General features: G+C 38.8%; 1 long non-coding RNA gene across 1 annotated transcript in view; it reads right to left on the bottom strand.

Annotated features, from left to right (window-relative positions):
• The window catches only part of LOC127466958 (uncharacterized), a 94,685-nt gene that overhangs the window by 65,675 nt on the left and 6,088 nt on the right, over nucleotides 1–22,922 (bottom strand). The window contains exon 5 of the long non-coding RNA XR_007902901.1: nucleotides 19,219–19,305. This is a non-coding gene — a long non-coding RNA (uncharacterized LOC127466958). The remainder of the gene's footprint in view (nucleotides 1–19,218; nucleotides 19,306–22,922) is intronic.

The raw sequence follows: 22,922 nt of genomic DNA, 5'->3' as shown, positions 1-22,922 counted from the left end.
AGATTTGACAGCAGGGGAAAACAGTACTGGTAGGAAAGGCCCCAGTAACAACAGGTCCAATCGACACACACAGCCTTCAGACTGAACTGTGACCCTGAGATTTTTAAGGAGGAAAGCATTAGCCCATATCCAAAGCAATTAAGGTAAGGAGAGAGAGCACATTAAAATATCCAGTGTAGGGCCTACTTCTGTGTGACATTAGAAGATTACTCCTCCTTGTTTTCTTAGGTTTATAACTGAAATAGGTAATTTTAGACATGACCACAAACGAGGAAACAGGCTCAAAACTACACCTCTAAGAAAGCTGGGAGTTGGCAATATTAGTGGGGTTAATTCAAGGTACTAAAACTGGCCATAGATGAAATATTAATTAAAGGTTGCATTCAGTACCTTCAGAAAATGACTATTCATCACAGCAATGGTGTTTTGCCTAATTGTGTAACATAGTTTTATCTTACTATGCAGTAAAGCTTAGACCACAATGTTAGTGTAAGAAGAAGATTACAGGGCTTTAATGACGGGCTGGAACTTGGGAAAGACATGTGTGTATTAATATTTGACTTCAGAAAGTATGCTAATTACTTCAATAACACTGTGTTTGTCTTCTACATGAAATAATGGATAAATAGTCAATATCCTTTTTTTCATTGTTGGGTGGGTCATAAAATTAGCGTCTAAATTAAGGATCTGATTAATCTGTATTAAAGAATTTGTCAATACAAGTAAAATCATTGCAAATTTAATATAATCATGTTTCTGGGTTCTTTTGTTGTTGTTTGGGAGGGTTTTCATTACCATTAAGAATAGGGGTTTTTATCAATGCCCAAATCACAGCTCCCTTAAACTGGAAGGTATCCAAAATTCTGATATCGTAGCATGCCTCCCCCTCCTACATATGAAAAAAAACCCACTTCATTATCTATTGTCAAAATATCTTTTTTCTCAAGACAGGAACTACAAATTCTACTCCTCCCATTCACACCAAAAAGAACATTCCTCCCTAAACAGAACCACTTAATCCAAAACAAACAGTAAGATATCTAAAATATCCTTTAGTTTACTAAGGGATGTAAGACTCAGAGAGAGAGTACCTCCTTCTTGGAACAATGGAAGGAGAGAGGGTGGATTCAAAGGAGCTGTATTCAAAAGGGGTCTAACTCATCTCCAAGTACCATGGTCAAATTTATGAGTGTTTCCAGAGAGGAAAAAAAAAGTGTCAGAAGGACATCCTGGGTTAGAATGCAGCAGAATTGATTCCCACAACCCTGGGAATGTTGCTGGTTTTCATGATACGGCTGTTAATCTTATAATAAAGTATCTTTTGAATGTATTTTACGCTCAGCGATGAGCTCTCCTAGCAGTGACCTCAGTGTGAGCAGCCCTCCCTAGTAACAGGGCTGTGGAAATATTGCTGGAGGCAGGTCTTGCATTGCTTTCTTTTGTCTTTCCACTTAGTCTTTCCAGAAAGATACTACCAGAAGCAGAGAAAGGCCGTAAAACTGAAAACATCATTTTAAATCAAAAGGCTTTTAGTGGTTGTATTAAAGGGGCTATCTGTGTTCCCAATAGTGACTATAGCAATTATACAATGAAAACATCTAGGCAGGTGCATAATTTAAAAAGAAAATGGACATCCTCCCCCTTTAGGTGACATCAGGCTTTATGTTTCAGTGGATCTGTTTGGCTAAGGAAGGAGAAGAAATGAGGACAGAGTGAAAGAGAGTGGGATAGGATAGGAAAAAAAAAAAAAGAGAGAAAAGAATGAGCAGCAGAAAACACAGGAGGGAAGGAGGATGAAAGAGAGAGATTACATCTGACTCGGACATAGGGTGAACCACAAACCTAGTCATTGCCAGTGTCCAGGATAAAAATAACTCATTTGTCCAGCAGTAGCAGGGCAGCTGTCAGTGCAGCAGGACAGCGTCCTCCCCACACTGCCCTGCCCAACACATCCTCAGCCCACTTCCAGATCTGCCCCTTTCCCTGTGCTGTGTGACAAAACTCAGGGTGTTCTCGCAGTCCCTGTGGTTGTGGTTAGGAAACTGCTGCATGATGGGTCTCAATAGAAAAAGTATTTTAACACAAGAAAAACAGGAAACTCAAGCACGTTTTGGGTCTAATTCAATTTCAGTTCCCCGATTCCTTTATTTTCTATGGACAAAAGGCATGTAACAAAATTATGAACTGGGACGTGAAGAAAGCAGAACTGTGCACATGACAGATAAAGCTGGCTCATTATGTGAAAACTGAAGCCATGCAAAATAAAAATTCAGAGCAGATTAGAGCACCTCTCATCCAAAAACCAGTTAGGACCAGTCAAGCAAATCCCAGCACCTGGACAGAGTTCGAGCAGAACATATGTGAACTGGCACAGGTTACGGTTTCACAAGAGTAGACCAGGTTATGAAGAAATATAAATATTCTTTCTTCATTTTAAGCTAAAAGCGACCTCTGGTTTAGGAATATCCAGAGACAAGGTACAAGGTAGCAGTTCAATGTCAGCTGCCTTACACTCTCTTTGCAATATCATCAGCGCATCTTAGTGCTAATGTACTAAAGCATGACACTAGCTAAAGATAACCACATTCTATTGAGAAACATAACAATAGAAATAATGGAATAAGCACTTCATGCAATTTGCTAGGAATGTAGTTTGGACACCAACAGCCAAAACAAACTAAAATGGCAAATGCAAGGACTCTATTTTGAAAAGATCTGCAAACAGACTCAGCAGCTTTACAGGGGGTCATATTTTCCACAAGGATAAACTGTCCTTGAACAATATTTTCAGTGTTCTGGGTACTAATGTGCTTTCTTTTCATATAGATTGTTCTCACCTCCGCTCCTGTTCCCTGAACAAATATTTACTATGACCAATAAAATTCTGCTCTCCATTTATGAGTTAAATAGCATCTCATTCCCACATGCTGTGTTATATACCCATACACAGAGCATATGCGCCCCCAGAAAATGACATCTCCAAACTACATCTGGTGGAATTATTTTTAAGCAACCATATTCACTGTAGATTTCAGTCCTGATTCATCAATACCTTGCTGTGGTATTAGATCTGTGAGTGAGAGGAATGAAACATTCAGCTCGAGAAAGGAGGTGACATATTTCACCAGAGATAAAGCATTTCTGTGAGTATTGGAAAGAGTGATGCCTAATGCATTGCCCATAAGCATGGGAGTAAACACATCATCTTCACAAGGAACTACTGACATGTCTAATTTTAAGAAGCAACAAAAAATATTTTAGCGAACTATTCATACACTTCTAAATGTGTTCAAGGGTTTTACCAGGTCAGAGTGTAAGTGGGCAAATTACAGCCAGCAAGATGCCAGCAGACTAGTAGGGATAAGCATGCTGGACTACTATCTGTTATTCATCCATTATTGACCTATTGTTATTTGCTGCTCATCATCTTGAAAATTTTGGTAAACTTAGATGTGAACCACAAACATCCAGCACAAACTATATATGAACAAAAAGGGTAAAAATTTCACAGGTTAACACATATAAACCCAGCACGTCATCTAAGCCTCTTTTCTTCTCTACCGGGGGGACACACCCTCAGCACAGCAGGGCCCACCAGCATACGTGCTGTGTTTATATAGCTTTGGGGAAGTCAGGGACCATGCTCCACATGCAGATCCTTTTTTGCTGAATTCCCCTCCAGGAGCACAGGGGCAAAGAGGAACACATCTCTCGTGAACACCTGCAACCAGCAGTTCCTTCCTCAGGCACTGAAATAGATTTTCCTCACACTACAGTAAAACAAGATACCGGCTGTTCCCCTTCATTCGCACCAAAATATAAGCAGTTGGACTAAGAAGAAAGAAGGTGAGAGCTGCAGCAGGTTCCTCTAGGATGTAAAAGCAGAGCTACATAAAGCATTACTGTGCACCCACACAGACAGCAACATGGATGGATTGTGTCAGCATTTATGGCCTCCTAACAACTTGATTAGGACTGGACCCAACTTGGTTTAGAGCCTAGCTAAGCCTGATGATTGAAATTATTAGCGTGAGCATGCATGCTTTATTTTCTATTGTATACATACATTGGTTGTGGACAAGATTTGTTTTTTGTCAAGATAACTAGATTCAGGACAAGGTAATGGCCACAAGGCAACCAATCACCAAGTTGAGCCCAATGGCAAGGGAAGCACCAACTTCCCTGTGGGTGGAAGGAGGAGTAATGTATCAGCACAGAGCTTTGGTCAAAGCAGAAGAGGGTGATAATTCCCTTCCAAAAAAAGAGATATCTGTCCAGCATGAGGAAGGACAGGTTAAACTGCCTGTGCTACCTGCTCTGTACTAGGAGAAGCGCTCTGTACAGCAAAGCCGTCAGTGCCAGTGAAGTGTTAAGCTGCAGAAAATTAAGTCTCAACCACCAACATGCTGGAAACTGCAAAAACTATTGGCTTTGGCACACATGCAAAGCATATATGCCTTGGCTTCCTGGAATAGCAAGACATACAAAATGCAGGACTGCCATGAGTGTTGGTGAGAGGGACTGGTGAGATGCTGCACTGCTGGGCAGAAAAAAAAGACATACTCCCAGGTGCTGAGCTCAAAGGAAATTCAGATGGTCTCCCATTAATCTTGAGGGTGAGAATTTCAGATTCAACAGGCCAAGAAAGGGGAATTACATAGAATCAGAATCATTTAAGTTGGAAAAGACCTTTAAGATCACCAAATCCAACTGTAAACCTAACATTGCCAAGTCCACCACCAAACCATGTCCCTAAGTGCCACATCTGCATGTCTTTTAAATACCATCAGGGATGGTGACTCAACCACAGCACTGTGCAGCCTGTTCCAATACTTGGCAATCATTTTGGTGAAAAAATTTTTCCTAATAGCCAATTTAAACTTCCCCTGGTGCAACTTGAGGTCATTTCCTCTTGCCCTATCACTTGTTACTTGGGAGAAGAGACCAACCCTACCTCACTACAACCTCTTTTCAGATTGTTATAGAGTGTGATAATGTCCCTTCTGAGCCTCCTTTTCTCCAGACTAAACATCTCCAGTTCCCTCAGCTGCACCTCACAGGACTTGTTCACTAGATCCCTCACCAGCTTGAGACAGTCATATCCCCACGCTTAGGAGACTTTCTTGTTCACCAAGTTGCTTGGTTTTAAGGCGGTTTTTTTTAACTTAGCAGCAAGTGTGTTCTGTACCAACACCTCCATGACAATTTGATATTTGAGCACTGTGTCATCTGAAACCTTACCTGTCTCATTTGAGCAAATTTACCTTCTGTCAGACACTAAAGATTTTTACTTTTACTTTAAGATGACCTTATTTCCAAATTTGTAAACCCTGCTTTACAGAGAAAACACCTTTTCATCTATTACTTGGCCACTATCAATCATTATCAACAATAGCATAGTACAAGTCACACTCTTCTGCACACCATGCAATACATACAAAAATGTCTCTCTTTTAAATAGTCCCTAATTAAGTCACAGTGCTGGTTTCAGAGGCTTTTCCAGTACTTCTGAGAAGAGACAACAGGCTAAGTTAGACAGCAGTGGCAAGTAGACAGCATGCAGATAAGAGAAGAAAGGGACCCCTAACTTCATCTCTGCCCAGCATCCCCACACACCTTACCCCTTTCAACCTCTGTGAATAAGATTTCATTGATTTTCATAAAACAGATGCTATTGACAACTACTAGGAAGTCATTAAGCACTGTAAGTAACTAAAATAGGTAATATTGTTGTAAAAATACACTGAAGAATTGCAATTTGTGATGCATGAGCTTTGCTGTGCTGGGTATGTTAACTTAATAAATTGCAAAACTAACTCAGCCACAAAGGATCTCCCACAAAACCATGAAAATTAGCATAGTTCTGTTTCAATGTATTATATTTCAATACTGTCTTTAATCAGAGGATCTCAAAATATATTTGTGATCCATAATTAATAAGACATACATCCTTGAGCTTTGCAAGTATGATTATAGACTACACTGCGTTACTATCACTGCACTTCATATCTGTAACACTGTTGAGTGCGTTCATGCAATAGCAACAAGCTCTGACCATTGCCTTGTTTTACCAATGTGAACATGTGTAGCCACACATGTGTACACACATGTGTAGCCATTGCTATTCTTTCCCTACCTGTGCAGATACAAAAGATACAAGTTGGTGGGAGGATACTAAACTTGCAGTAGTTTTTTCCCAGATGTCTATTTCTTGCAATTGTCCAGTGGGATCTTCCAAAGGAAAAGCAGCAACAGAACTGCAATGAGAATGTGTTTGTGTACAAATGTGGATCCATGTGTAGGAAGCTGACAGGTAAGCCTAAAGTTTACCATTTAAAAACAACTGCATACCTAACTTCTCTTGCTAGTCACACAGAAGATTATTTATGGTGAAAGAGATTTAAATATCTGATTTAGTTTTAACCATGTATTCTTATTTAAAGACTAGAAGAAAAGTATTATTTTACAGATAGTGATCAGGGACATCAGGAGACTTAACTTTCCCACAGTTGCATTGTAAGTCTGTGGCCGCACTGACAATTGCATCCACTCAAATTGCTGTTAATTCTGCTTACAACATCAGTGCCTAAGAACTACTGTGAATGGTGTACCTTCAGTCTCACCAGGCTCTGTTGCACACAGCACTGCAGCCAGGCCCTGCCTGGAGCTCTCACATCCAAAACAAAGAACGCTGGAGAAAAAGGCTGGAGGAAAGGCAGTACCACAGCTAGCAAATTGTGCGATAGAAACAATTTCAGAGAAGGTCCACTCATGGTTTCCTTCTTAGCAGGGTTTAGATAAAGTGGTTTGTGTGGAACTAAAAGAAACAAGTGACTGATAAGGAAAGATTTGAAGAGAAATAGGTCAGAAGAGATGAAAATAAAACAGAGCAGACAAGGAGCAAAAACGAAGTAAAAGGACTACAGTGAGTGGTGAGATGCAGAAAAGAGAGAGATGGAGCTCCAGCGAAAGAGGATGGAGTACAGAAAATGCTCCAGAAGTACAGCAAGCTCTCACAGCATTTAACAGTCCCTGTTTCAGCAACTCTGGTAGTTGTTCCTCTCTGTGGTTCAGTGGAGGCATCGCTTGTGTCCTAGTATCCTCTAAGCAAAAGAGCTCCCTACACAACTCTCCGTTGAGGGAAGGGGGAGGGATGTGCACTGACCAGAGCCCATCTACTTCCCCATCTCCTCACAGCCAGCTCAGCCCCGGCTGCCTCTGCAGCTGCTCCCCCAGCTAGAGAGCTCAGCCGCAAGGCCAACCACAAGCCCAAACTTCTTCTATTGCTACTTGGTTCACCACTTGTATCTCACACAGCAGGCCTGCTGCGAGCATGCTGCAAACATGTTGAACACTCCTGCTTCTCTTCCATATCCACACCATTTCCTTTTCTGGTTCAGATGAGGAAAGAGGAGAAAAGATGGACCTTTCAGGCTCATCACCTAGATTGCTTTTAGCCGAGTGTACTGACAAACATGCAACAGTGCTAAAGAGTTGTTCCTATTAAACCCAACTGGATTTGAAGGACAGACTTAAATCTTCATTATTTTTTCATGAAAGCTGTTAAAACCCCCAAATTTCTAAGCCTACTGTACCAGACAGTTATGTCACGCACCCTTTTCCTGCAGACTAAAGGGCACGGGCACATAGCAGATCAAGGTTTATGATAGCTGGAAACAGAAGATGGAGGCACTGCCACTTACCACCATATCCCTGTCCCCTGTGAAAGGAAATGGAGTTCAAGGGGATGGATGTACAACCATTTCTCATGGTATCTCGCCAGCCGCCTGCCCCTGAGTCTATTATGATTAATGCTGATCCACCACCTGGAGCCTGTGTTGGCCGTTCATACTGTTTTTCATGGCGAGTAACCATAGTAAGCATGTGTAATGGATCTCCACCCACATTTCTGAAGGCTTCTGAGATTGCTGGAAAGACTAAGGAAAATTAAACTGGGCCCCAGACTGTACCATGTAACTATGTAACCAAGTTCCCTGAGGATCCACTCTCTGCTGACTGGCTTGTAGCAAAGGTTTCCTCTCCCTTGCAGGTGTATTAGGAGCAGCAAGAAATAATTTACAGCAGGGTCACTTCTCAATAGGCAGCAGATAAGAGAAGATATTTTTTTCGCCTAAGCCACTCTGAATCCTGCTCAGCAGCAGGTTTCTTTCCAGAATCCTTCAGACAGTACGACACAGCTAACTGCCTCTAAAACAGTGACCTTCAAACAAGAATATCAAAGTTAGGGCAACAGGCTTCTGAAACATTTCAAACAGTTTCTTGTGAGTCATCAATAAAATGGCCATTTGTGGGTAAGAACAAAATCCTGAGCAAAGGTTACCCCTCATATGCTTTTGAAAAGCCATGTGCTGTGTTAAACAAAACCATTACAACACAAGCTGCAACCTATTTCCAACATCCAGGGCCAGAGATCATATAAAACTATCAGATTAGATTTGTATTGTAAAGTTTCTACTAAAATAAAGTCATTCCTGATAACACTGATATACTACACCCTATACGTTGGTAAATCAATATTCTCATTACCCCCTGGAGTGCAATACTCAAGCTAGGTTTGGTAATCAAAGTAGACTGCATTTAACAGAATATAAGAAATATTTATGACATCTTTAAACAATTTCAAGTCTGAAAGCTAGAGCCCTGATGATTCAAAGTACAAAAGTAGTATTTTGACAGCACTTCATGGAAAGAGAATTTTCTTTCTCCACCATGAGATCCCCTGCATGCAATTCAGACCCACAGTAAATATCCAGGCCACATACAACACACGTGCACACCCTCAAACACCCTAAGTTTCAGCTGTTGCAAACTACCATTGGTTGCTTGACTTGAACACAACCCTCTGCAGCACCTGAGGATCTGGCCCAAGGAACACATTCCATCAGAAACTGAAAAGCACCAGTTTTAAGGTAGCTTTTGAACGATTAACAGGGTTGGTGTTCTTTTTTAAATTAACATCCTTTAGTTCATGACAGGCCTTCAGCATTTTTATATAATAAGAACCATTTTAAGTTCATCTGCAAGGTGTTCAGGACAATGCCAAGACACAGTACTGCCAGGCACTGGTGTTTGGGGTTTTTAAGTTACTACATTTCAGTCACCAAACTAAAGGTCTAGAGTCTCATCTGAGATTTCAAACTTCACCGCGCAGAAGTGCAGATTATGAGCTGAGGGTGAGACCGTGGCTGTGTCTGAGAGAGGGCCTGGCTTCACAACAAGCCCCAGTTCTCACACCTCCATCCTCACTGCACTTCCTCAGATAAGATGCTTTGCCTCCATGCTGACACTGCTGGGAATGTGCCAAGAAGGCTCTGGTTTAACAGCAGAGTATTCTTGTCTTTCTGACCTAAAGTGGGTGGGTCAATAGGATCAGAAGTTTAGTAAAGTTTACAAAATCAAATCTGTTATTAATACAGTCTGGGTGGGGGTTTGTGTTTTTTTTTTTTACTAGACCGTTTCATAAGACTCATCTATTCATCTGCTCATTCTCAAGACATGTAAACTCCTTAACTCACTGCATGTTTAATTGGAAAACCCGAGGCCCCTGTGATGTATCCCAAGCCCTACTACCCAACAAAGCACTTAAATTTGATGACACATTAAACAGTGTCATTAGTGGAAGCAACTTCTAGGTATAAACACTGAAAATCTTTACAAAGTGGTGGTCAACAGCAGAAGAAACTGCTGTTACCCTACCTGCCAGAGGTAGCTGACCCTACCACAGAGCTCCTTTTCATTGCTAACATAAGGAAAGCTCTTTAATCTGGATGACATTACCCTGAAGCAGATTCTCACTGTCTCTTTCCAAATGACTCTGTTGGGGCAATGGCATTATAGAAAAAAATATGTTGGTAACCAGCAACAAAGAGGAAAGAACATCTGAAACTAGTGTGCTGTTCTACAGTGGATGTCTACCACATCCTAAAACACAAAACATCAGTCAAGGGAAATCTGCAGGCAAAACCAATTTTTTCCTGCCCATGTCTTTCCTTTGAAAGAGATTCAAAAAAAAAATAATTGCAGTGAAAAACTACTCCTTTACCTAAAAAAAATCTGGAGAAATTCTGGGAACAGATACCTTGGATAAAATGAATATGTTCTGGAAATTATTAACAACTAGTAGACTTCTCTTATGGTAACGTTAGAATTTGAAGCTAAGGAAAAAGTAAATTTCAGTAGATAGATCTGAATTACACTTCTCTAGTGCTCAGACCTGAATGGTAATTGATCGCAAATTTTGACCACAGCAACTTTTTTGCCTTGATTTTTGTTTCTTTCCTGTGAAACTCTGAAAGTGTTTTTTCTTCTTTTTCAATTTCAGGTTGGTTTATGTTCTTCAGATTTTACTTTTCTGTATAACTGCTAGAAAAGCTGAGTCTAACGTTCATATACACAAATCTCAAATGCAATTTCCAAAGCTTTGTTCTGGAAAATGCCAATTTCCTCTAAAACACTCATTTTCTATGGGGAAAAAAAAAAATCTGAGCTTCTCTTTTCTCATGATGGATCTCATTTCAAACTTGCAGAGATTTGTCACCTTTTATTCCAAATCTTGGAATAGTATTCAAGACAATTTTCCAATTAGCCAGATCTTGAAACAGAGTGGAGGAGGCACTTCTGTGGAGGTGGCATTGGTCTATCGGTTCCCCCTGTAGCTGTCGATGAAAGTCACCTCGTGGTGACAGCAAGGAAAGGAAAGGAAGAAAGAAGGCTTGAAAGAGCGGGAATACCCAGTAGAGAATAAAAAGCTTTTCAAAGAATTTAAGATTTCTATTCCACTCTGTCCTTAAACTGTCAGTAAATCTCAAAACAAATATAAATTTTGCCATTCAGTACTGGTATAACTGACTCCTTCATGTTGCAGTCATCTTTCTTCTTTTAATTTTAGTCCTATGGAAATGAAACCAGGTAACTTCTGTTCAGCCTGGAAGGTAATGGAAGGTAATGCTGTAGGCATGGAAGGTAATGCTGCATTATGCGGACAAGCAAGGATCTCCCTGATTTCAAACTGAAGTCTGCAAAATCAAGTGAGACCAATCCAACACAGTCAGGTCCCAAACGAGATCCCCCTTCACAGATGTCCCTTAGCTGGGACCTGCTTCTTCCCTGTTGCTGCAACCCTGGGTCTTTTCACACCAGAATACAGCTCTTATGCCAAATTGTGAACTAATTTTACAAGGTGGAAAGGCACCAGCTAGGGGCTAAAGAAAGGCCAATAAACTCCCCTAACTTGTAACAAAATAACAGATTGAAACCCAGGTCAACTGAGGTGAAGGGCAAGTGCATTAATCGCCTGTATTAGCGAGGCTCTGTGTGCCTGCAGCAGCACTCATTTGGAAAAGACAGTACATCTTGCTGTAAATAAGACAAATAAGCAGCAGCTACAAGAACAAATCTTCCCCCAATTTCTTTTACTTTTCATTAAACTAGTAATCTGACTTTTATTAAGTCCTCTTCAAAGTCTGCACAGGCCACCCTTTCTAACTGAACCTGTTTACACCACATACGTATTCCAAGACATACATTACAGCCTGACAAATGCCTGGAAAGGAACTGCAGCCAGTTTTGTTCTTAAGTGATAATCAAAGAAATCCTCTGTCACGTGTTGCAGCAGTGTGAGTTGGCCATACCAGGATGAAGAGTCATGCAGATGTTACCCAAACGCTTCCATTAACTTAATCTTCCTCAGAAGAGCCCTTCTGCTGCCAAGTACTTAAGAGTGTCACTTGGGATTTAGATGCCATTTTTGTTCACTACTGAAGACTGGTCATGTGTAGGAATCTGCAGCCTTGATAATAGGGTTTACGGAACACCATGAAAATAGATTACTGGCTGCTGAAAACATTTTAAAAAGACAATGCTACCTTTTACTAGTCTTAAAGTGCTTTCTGGCATGGAAGACATAATGGTTGTTTATTCTGGTTTATTCTGTTCTGTTTCCTAGAATGTCAGCTTAGAACAAAATAAGGATCATCGTAATAATTAGCTGAGATGCTGACAATATGAATCAAGAGCCTAGATCATTAAATGTTTTCATCCATATCATTTTAAAAATTAAAACTGTATTTTTGTGATCATAAAATGCATCAGACTTTTTCAATAATAGCATATGTTGTTATCTCAGTAATGAAACCACTTTTGTTTTTTTCCTTTTTTAACTCAGTTGTTATGTGGGAAGACGCAGTAGTATAAAATAGCAGGAAATAGTATGAGTAAATTTCATTTAAAAAGTTTAGTATGTGTTTTAGAGAAAAGATTAACAAGTCCTATTTTTTTTTCAACTGTCTTTTTATCTCTGTTTTTTTCATCTTGCGTTTGTTTCAGCCAAGCAATTCCAACAGTCCAGAAGGACAGATGTTCCATCTCATTCTATTCCCAGACAAGTCACTCTGTAAAATTACATTTCTTTTGAAACATTAGTACAACAGTTTAAAGACCATCAGAAGTTTTAAAGGCGAATTGCAGAGGAATAATCAGCAATGTGTTTGTCTCACTGAGGAGTGGTACTGCAACTAAAAAAAAAATCCGGTATAGAAACTAGATTCAAAGTTTGAAATTTATTTTCCACCTTGTGGTTCTTTCTGGTTTGCATCTATATAGTACCACAAACCTGAGTGCAATCCAAGCAGAATATGAGTATTCATGATATTCAAGGGTGATGTGTTCAGAGATGTGTTCAGTGAACCAAGGCATACGAATACACATCACAAGGAGAAAAAAATGTTTTAAAATACACTGCTGTGCGGACCGGCTAATCAAAGCCTACTCAGTAAGGACATTCAGATCACACAGCTGCATTTCATATCATCACTGTTAATCTGCTTGTGCTGATACACTTCTACAACAAGGCCAGAGAGGTAGAAACCTTTGATCGATGCTCTCAGGAACCACACACTGCACTGACTCTTCCTGAACAGGTTAGTGATGGCACAAGAATTAAATACAAAGTCTCGAGAAAAGCAAATTAAGAATTAAAAGCAGTCACTTACAGAGAGCCACAAATCACTCCATGTGGGTGCATCTGTATTACTGCTTTATTGGGATTACAAGGGATCACAAGAACCCTTTGAGTCAAACCTCCCAATCATACCCATTTACTGCACTTCAGCTCACGTTGCAGGCTGGTCTCAGAGCTAAATTAGAAAGAAGTGTTCCCGAGAGCCCCTACTTATTCGTTGAGTTTACTGACACTCAGTCCATGGGACTAGACTAGCATCAGCCTCAAGTACCCTCCTGAAATGTGTTCAGCCTGGGTACCAGGCCCAGAGCGTGACAGTTCCTTTCTGCCGATGTGTTGCTATCCATTTGCACCACTTGCTAATGTGGGCACACAGTCTGCATTGTGTCAGATGGAAGGCACATTACTATTAGGGCCTTAACTTCCAGGTTTTTTATCAGGTATGAACACTGATGCTTGTAAAATGGAAATAATACCTTACATGCATCTTATATGGTTTAAGTCGGACCACACAAACTTCAGGAAAGCACAGAATTTGGTCCAGAATCTCAAATCTTAATAATAACTGATCAAATCAATTTACTATAACTCATATGATCTGTTAAATACATATTTGATTTTGGCACAAAGAAATAAATTTCAAATTAGGCCCTTAAAATTCTATTCAATATACTGTCCTCCTGGGCCAATTAATTCTCAGAAAACACAGACTCAAGTTTACTAACACTGCCAGTGTGAATTTGTTCACACTTAAAGCCCCAAACCTGCAAATACTTACATAGAAACAAAAAGCTCTGCATGTGAGTATTTTATGCAACCCTAGTGTTGCCTACACATAGTAAAACTTAATGCATACATCATTGTTTCAAGATCAGGACACATAATCAAGATCAAGAAATTCACAGAGGCTCTTGCATCCCCTTATTCTGTTACCAAGATTCACCATATGAAATGGTGATAAATGAGCTCAGGCCAAAATGTTCAGCATAAGGCAGTTCACGCAGCCCAGCTTCATCCACCTTCCCATATCGGGCACAGCTTGTTCAAGGCACACTGAAGATCTTCACTCCCCTGCCTTTGAACTTCAAAGGCACTACTAGAGATACTAGTAGCAAGGTACTTTAATGTTTAACTTGGGCTTGCTTTTTCTTTGTTTGTAGCTATTTTGGAGTTAATCACATATGGTTACTAACACCACTAGGAATTTTGCTACCAATTTCAACTAATAAAGTGAGGTTTCACGGCAATAGTGGATACCCTTTAGTTATTTAGCACTATTTACAGCAGCAGTTTGTCTACTTTCCTTTCTTTAGCGTGAATTAAAAGGAAAAAAGAAAAGGATGCTCATGTTTGAGTGCAGAAATAGAAAACTGTTATTGTGTTAACCTCCATGAAAAACAAGATGGCACTCAGTGAAGAGTGTATTTGGTCAAATCCAATTACTTAGTAACTCCAAAGAGGTCAATGGAATCACAGCACAGATGACTTTGGTCCAGCACTGCAAATTAAGAAAATTGAGCTAAATTCTGCCCAAGGTATGTACACTGAAGTAAGCAAAATAAGCTTACAGCACACACAGGATCAAGTCATTCTTGCTTTGGCAGTGTAAATCTCTTACCAAATGCAGTGGACTTACTTCTCTAATTTGAAGAAGTAAAATTTTCTTTTTACAGTTACATATAAGAATGTGATCACATTAGGAAGATTTTCTGTCATCACTTTTCCTTCAATTATAAAACAGAATACAGAGGGTAGGGGATGTTATGAAATCACAGTATTGGATGGTATCCCAAAACAAGGATTATATTAAATAAAAAGGGAAATTCAAACTTGTTTCATGACTGTGATGCTTCAGTTTTACTTAGATAATTCTCACAAAAATAATCACTCATGTCTGATTTACAAATGTGAACATATCAAATACAGGATGGAAGATCTTAGGAGCATTCTTGGAAAAATGTGGAAAATGCATGCTTCCTAGTAAAAGAAAAACCTGTTTTTATTTTTACATGACTAATCTTATTCACCTAGTATCTGTATAATAATGGACTGAGATAACCTGTAGCTCCAAACACACAAATAGCCTCTCTTTTCACTCATTTCAGTGAGTTAGACTTTCCTCTCTACAAAACGAGCTGAAAGCAAACTTTCCTCTAATATTATCTTGCCCTAGTTACAGGTGATGCTCTGTGCTTACTTCCTTTATCATTAAATGTAACAGAGCTTATGAACTTTCAGAATCTTGCAGGTATTCCTAGGACTTTGCAGAATTGGAAATGCAAACTGAGATCCTCATAGATATTCAGCTGCCCAGTTCTTGAATTCCACTGAACAAGGTACTTACCTACTTTTGAGGATGTGAACCCTAGTCTCCCACAAAAATAATCCATCAATACATCATAGAAAGAGGATACTAATGTGTGTGTTTCAGGCTGAGCTCTGAATGAAAAATGTGAGAAGATCTTAAGGAAAAAACTTCCTGCATAATGATAGCAATTTAGCTTTAAGTATCATCTGCTTTTTAAATTTTCAGACACTAGAAGGACTAAAATATCACATAAATGTTACATTTTAAAAAAGGAAAGTCCTGGAAGTAACAGAAATAAATGGAGTTCTCAGTGGCAAATTCTACACCCTTTCTGTGGGAGTCAGCCTGAGGAAGTGGGAGTGGAGTCACACTAATTGGTAACAAAGTCATTTGGTTCACTCCTAGACTCATACTAATTTCATTATTATACTACATAGAAAAGTGTAATTATTTACAAATAATTTCACAAATAAATTGCCCGAATTTACACATGAATAATTCGGGCCAAAGCTAGGTTTTGCTCTGGAAAAAGCATTTTTCAGTAGCTCATAAAGGCCCAGACTTTAAAAGAGGAACCGATGCAAACATTCCCTGTGTACGTTCTGTTGATCTTCTGGGAGAATTGGTTTAACATTAACGATATACCCCGCACAAAAACTCATACGGGCTGAACATTGCAAGGCTGCCAATTTAATTTGAAATGACTTGACAGAAAATCTCTAGGCCACCAAATGCTATTATAAAGCACTGTATTCTCATTAAAGGTCTGAGCCCTTTTTTTTCTCCCTGAGGGCAGACTCCTCGTGAGGCTGTCCCTCTGGCATAACATGTGATAGAGCTAATCTGTCTTCACTTGGACAGCATTGCGGATATGCAAACCCAGGTGGCACTAATAGGTTTACAGTAATAACTATGGAATTGGATACAGTATGTTACACTGTGAGAAATTCCCACAGATCAATTTTTGTGGTGAAGGTTAACCAACAGACATAGAGCCATAATATTCTTTTTTCATGGGTCTGTTAACAATTTTATGGCTTTAAAAATAAAAGAAAAAAGACTCTCCCATATTTGGACAGAATATAAATATTTAACTTTTCAAACATATCTACAATATATGTGCATAAAAAATGCTCTCTTGGAAAGACAACTTCTGTTGTCAGTTATTCCAGCACAAATCTGGAGGAATTCCATTGGCTTCAAGGAAAGATACGACTATAAATGAGAGCAGAATATGCCCCCAAAATGTATGTAACATAACCTTGCGTCATACCATTTTGTTTGGACATTTTATGGCACTATTGTAACTTTATTATTGGAAATTACAACGAGTATAAAATTAGATGCATAATCACAATGAATGCACTATATAGTTGAAAATACCCTTGTTGTAGTAAAGCATTACAGTCAGAGACATAAAATTGTGATCTGAGCATTTGTGTTCATTAGAGATCCCATGGTACTCTTTGCAAGATTAGGGGTTTTAATCTCAGGGTGCTGGCCAAATTCCAGTATGGGTAATTACATTCTCTCTACCTAAATTCCCTGCATTTCACCCAAGGTGGTTGCATTTCCATAGTGCATGAAGTGTTCTTTGCACATGGATTTTAAAATTCTGTAATACCTGTTAGCTTAGAAGGTGTTATACAAGATGTGATATCCTTGTTACAATTAAGTTAGAGTACATTCCTTCCAGAAAATAGAAAAAGCCATCTGTCAATCAACTGCAACATTTAACGTACTGATTAAAAACATCATTTCAGCTCAAGAGGCACTCCTGTATTGTAGTATGTTATAGTCTTTGCAGTCATAAATTCCATACCCATGTTAGCTACCACAGATGGAACATATTGAGAAGTTAAACACACAGCACTGGTGACTGAAGAGGATGTATACAACCACACTGCAAATTCACCCAGCTTGTCAGCCTCCAAACAGCACTATTACCAGCTCAAGCCAAAGCATCTGTCTTGCTTGAGACTAACAAAGAGATCTCCCCAAAGGAGTGTAATCATCTAGGAGAAAGATTTCAGAAATTGAAAACAAAGCCAGACAAAAGAAATACATCTCTCAACACACAGCCTGAGCACTTCCAAAGCAAGGTACCTGTCTACCTGCAGATAAGATGATGGGCAATTGCCTCCCCAGGCAATTTATTACTCCCTTAGATGATTCAGGTAGTGCCTCCTACTTCAACACCTACTCATCCTCACTAGTAAGTAAAGACATATGGAAAGAGGGATGATGTACTTTGCAGCACTGCAAGATGGTTTTTCAGCCCAGAATGCCACCTCATGTGTGCCTTGTGCCTATGATTTTGTCAGCCATTTTGGTTTATCTTCACAAAAAGAAATGGGCTGTAAGCAAAATAGCAAAGTATCACAAGAAAAAGCAGTGATGAAAAATACTTTCAAGCCTTCCTTTCACCAGCATCTCTTTGCCACATTTTTGACAGTCAGCTTTTCAGTAAGAGTCTTTATATTCCTCACGTGCAGAATGAAATCATTGAAGTAGATTTGAGTTTCATACACTATGGGATTTGAGTTTCATCTACTAAGGAGTAAAAAAAGCCTTTTAGGATTGTTCTAATCATTGATCCAATAAGTCATGGGCCAGATCTGGAGATGCTCACTCTAGCAGAATGGCATCTTCATTTGGACTGAGATTGTTGCACTGAACCAAGTCATGTACAATGCAATATGAATAACTTCTCAAGAATCTAGCCTGGTGAAACCAGACTTAAATATATATCTATATATATGTATGCATGCTAAGTGGTTAACAAACAAATCACTTGTGTTGAGAGGCGCCATATGCAATGATTGACACTAAGTGCAGTTGGAAGCAGGAAATCACTGATTTTCAATTGATATTTAAGCAGGAAATCATTTACTATTGATTGTTATTAGGCAGACACTGTTCTACTGAATTAGCACAAAATGATCCAATACATGAAAAATCTACCATTAATCAAGGTAATATTAAGTGAACTTAACTGCAAACTTTAAACTTTTTTTCTCATTTGTTTGAGCTGTCCACATCCACCTACACAGCCTACTTACACAAGATACAGTTTACTGCTGAATGTTTTCTTCTGTATTTACCAAAGAATCTCCTGTGTGGCCCCTCACATCAGAAAAAGACTTTATACAGCGGTTTCTACTAAAAGGTTGACAACTGATACCATGCAACTGCACTGCCAACCCTTTTTCCCTCTAGAGAAAAGTGGAGGTATTTCAGATACAACATCTGATAATGATTTCAATAGCCTGTCTTTTTAAATTTGAATCTTCAGATTACCATACTATATCAGCACCACTTTTGTTTTGATGCAGGATCATATTCAACCTGTATATGACTAACTTAGGGATCACAACCAATGCAGTCTCAAAGTTCAAGAGAATAGCATTCCCTTCAGATCATTCACAATCCAGAGCTTTCAGACCTGACTCCATAAGCAGACAAGGAAGAGAAGTTATATTACAGTTGTGGAATTTAAACACTCCAAGACTCTATTCCTGTTCATGCTTTGCATTGCACAGACATATTAAAATATGAACTAACCCTATACAACATAGGCATCTCTGTGAGGTATCCAGTTGGAATACAGTGTCTCTTTCATCGATGTCTTACCAGAAAGGGTAGAAAGACACCTCAAGAGCATCACTGCAATACCTTCAGGTCTATATCAAGTCTGGAGCTGCCAACCTCTTGATGAGGTAAGCTAAAACCAAGACAAAAATCTTCCAGGGCTCATATCCTGAACACAATGAACACAATAAACAGAATGATGAACAGAAATAAACTGTAATGTCCATTAAATATGAAGAAAGGACACACAGAAATGGTGACTTGTCCAAAACCCCAACAGACACCTAATGAAAACCAGAAATGGGTCTCAGTTCTATCAAACTTTGGTTTGGTATCTTACCTTTAAGATGTCTTCTTACTGCATGTGCTTCTAAAGACACAGAATCCTCAATGTCTTACTGATCAGGGCCTTCAATTCTAGCAAAATCTTTGAGCAAGAGAGGAAAACAAAATTATTTTCCATCAAAATATCTAAACAAAAAATTTTCAGTAGATTTTTCCTACTTTACTTCATAAGAAAAGGCCAGGATGAATCTTCCAGCTCTAGAGAAAGGTCTGAGTGAGTTTAAAGCCAACTAATAAATTAGTTAATTAATGAATTGGCAGCTCCTGAGATGGTTGCCACATTTTCAGTTACCCACACCCAAAACCAGCCTTTTTTCTCAATTCTTCTTTCTCTTTCAGTGAAATTTCACATCACCTCTTCGTACAATACCACATCACCAACCTCTGAATTTTCTTTACCTCAAACATATCCCTTTTCTCAAAAGAGTTATCCAGTCTCCTTTATTACACAGACTCTCAAAACTACACCTTACTTGGTTTTATGCTTCACCAACTCATCTTCACCTCTCTGTCTTTTTTCCATCCTCAGACATCAGTAGTCATCATTTCTCCATTATACAACTCACATTTCCTAATACAAATCACAGTGCTAAAATCACTGCTTTGCTTTGTTCTGTACCAGCTTATCTTCCTTTTCTACTCCGTTCCCTCCCTCTATCATATCCGTCCAAGAGCACAGGTTTCCCAACCTCTCCTCCCTCCTTCCAAGCTATCTCTAAAATGCCCCACGTGAATCCTGCTTCCATTCTCATCTTTCTGCTCCTCTCTTTTAGGCTTTGCTCTCTCTTTTGTTATTCACCAAGTTACTTTTTCCTCTTTTGTCATTCACTTGCAGTGCATTTCTCCCACAAATCTTTATCATAATGCTACAGAGAGATTTTCAAATCTCCATTAATAAGAAATGTGGGTATTGAACTCATGTATTTCACACAGCTCAATGCCTATTGTCTCACTCAGCCAAGTCTACTGGAGGCTCCATGGGGTAGTAGCATTTTCTCCTTGTATATCTGTACAGTACCAACTACTCTCCTGGAGCTCAGCAAATAATAAAACAGTTGTGTATCTTAAAGGAACAAGATAACACAGTAATAATGATCAAAAGCATATGCAGTAACTTTTCTCCAGATGGATCCCAAAGCACTCTATACCATTTGCCAATTAACGGTACAAAATGAAGTATTTACATAGGAATAATTTCACCCACGAACAATGGCATAATGCCAGCCATGCCTTAATTGCACGAAGTTACACAATACAAATTTAAGACAGGAAGTGAAGACACGTCACATTTCCAGGGAGAATTAAGGTTGGAGAATTATAATTACCAAAACTAGTAGTAAAATGCAAATAAATTTGCAATAAAAGAAATAGCACTTATTTCCAGAATTATGGAAACATCCTAACAATTTTTATCTGGTCAGTGATGAGAATAGTTAAACACACCCCAAACTCTGAACACTTTCAAAGATTGCTGCAATTTAAAAATAAAAAAAATACAAAAACTGGTGTACTCCTGAATATCTTTAATAATACTCAAAACTGGAAACTAGCCAGGAACTGAACCCTCTTCAACAATTGTTGTAGGATTTTACTCATCATAAACTGGGGCTTTAGAGGACAGGAAATATCATGTTGTGGAAATCTAAAAAAAAAGCATTCACACATCCAGATTCAAATTATAACTTAAATTAATTAGATTAATAAAAGCTGAAGTGATTCCTACTCATTTTTTTTCTACACATTGAAAAAGTCACAGGCAACTTTACCACTAATATTTAAACCAAAGTTCCATAAGTAATTCCAACACTTAGTTCTCAAAACTAAGACACTTTGAATTGAGCGAAGTCCTGGCATTGGTCGAATCATTGAGAATGTTTTCACTAACTTAACACAGTCAGAGTTTCACTCACAGTCCATTGGATGGAGGAGTGTATAATGAAAAAAATATTTTGAATAAATTATTCAATGATTGCTCAAAATTTATGAATAATTTATTTGGAAAAGACTATTCAACCATACATAAAGCTCGTCAAAGAGGGGCAAATGTGTTCATTTATTCAACAATTAACGGAAAAAAACTATTCACAAATGTCATTCAAATAAGCTCTAGACTATAGTAACTTGGTTTCCAGTTGACTCAGTACGTCTTTTAGAAAAAAGTTCCAAGTCTTTCTGCACACTAAGCTTGCTTTCAGAATTTGAGATCCTCTTGTTTCTATTTTTCCCTTTACCCCAGCAAAATAACATCTTTCTCCAGTACCACCACAACTATTGCAGGCCTGACTTGCTTTAACAGCTCTGAGCAGTATGAAATGATCTTTCCCTTCGCCAAGAAGCCTGAAGCAAAGAGAAATGAGCATATATATATATATATATATACACATATATATGTTTCAATTTCTGAATAGATCTTCTAGGTGGGGAGCAGAGAGGAAATCCACTTCCAAACAACAGTATGAGTCAGAGGAAACACACAAGAGGTAAGACAAGAGTAGGTAGCCACATTCCTTCAAAGCCCTTCTTCCAACCACGTCCGTGCTTGGACATGTGTGCCGAGAGGGACCCAGGAGTTCCAGCACACAGGCAGAACAAATTTCCCTTCTCAAGCCACAGTGTGATTCATTGCAACCACTAGCAAATCAGATTGCTGTTGAAAAGAAATCCTGGCATTTGGTGTAATTATGCTTTCTTAACTATAGAAATCTTACATGTAGGAAATTCATCTTGTTATCATTGTTTTTCCAATATGCATTTAAAATGCAGCATTGTAAACACTGGCTGGTGTTCCTGCCTCGATGGGATTTTCCCAGTGCCTTGAGCATGGTATAATGGAGTGCACTCATCTTTCAACAACTTGACACTTTTTTTTTTTAAATGCAACTTGAACAATGAAGGTCAGATTTAAAGACACAGCAAGAAAAACAGCTCTGCTTTACTTATTTTTATGCTATTCACTAGCATTTAATGAGAATTTCCAAGGTACTGCAAACCATCAAGGTTAAACAGAAATGAACTGCTAAGTAGAATTTACCTGAAAAGGAGGGAGAGGTGGAAGAAGGGCTAAATGATGCTCTGATAAATATGAATCAGTCCTCTTTGTACGAAAGGTGTGCAGAAATTGGTGACTTATTTCTTGGGCTCTGAGTAAGAACAAAGATAAAGTGAAGTGAAAGAAGCAGAAAAGATCAGAGCACAAGGCTGTATAATAGCTATTCTAAAGCAAAAAAGCCACTATTTTTCAAGCAGATCTGCTTTAAAATAATGGCTCATAGAACCAGGTACAATATTTTCTTAATTTAGAATTTTATAATACAATCTGATTTGGCATCTTGAATATATAATCATCACCAGAATGTAAATGCTATAATCCTCCTGACACCTATTCCACCTATTCTTTTGCTGCGATTTTGGCTTGATTCTAAGAAATTGTACCACACCAAGTATTTTATTAATAAAGGTTAAGCATAACAAGTACTGCTCAGCAAAATCTTATTTACCTGAATAAATAACTCCCTAGAAATGATGAGTACACACAGCAATGTGCATGCTTTCATTTCCACATAATATCATCTACCAACTCTCAGTGTGCAATGGAAGTTATCAAAGAGCTATGTGCCCTATATCAATTCAAAGAGATATATCAGGTAGAGCATTATTTTAAAGGTAAGTTTGTTGGCCTCTACCAGCAAAGCCAGGTCT

Source organism: Manacus candei, unplaced genomic scaffold (assembly GCF_025592945.1).
Source record: "Manacus candei isolate 608988 ecotype Guabito, Panama unplaced genomic scaffold, ASM2559294v1 h1tg000011l, whole genome shotgun sequence".
In the NCBI taxonomy this organism is placed as follows: Eukaryota; Metazoa; Chordata; class Aves; order Passeriformes; family Pipridae; genus Manacus; species Manacus candei.
Note: the sequence above shows the minus strand (reverse complement) of the source record. Positions and strands in the feature narration are given on the sequence as shown.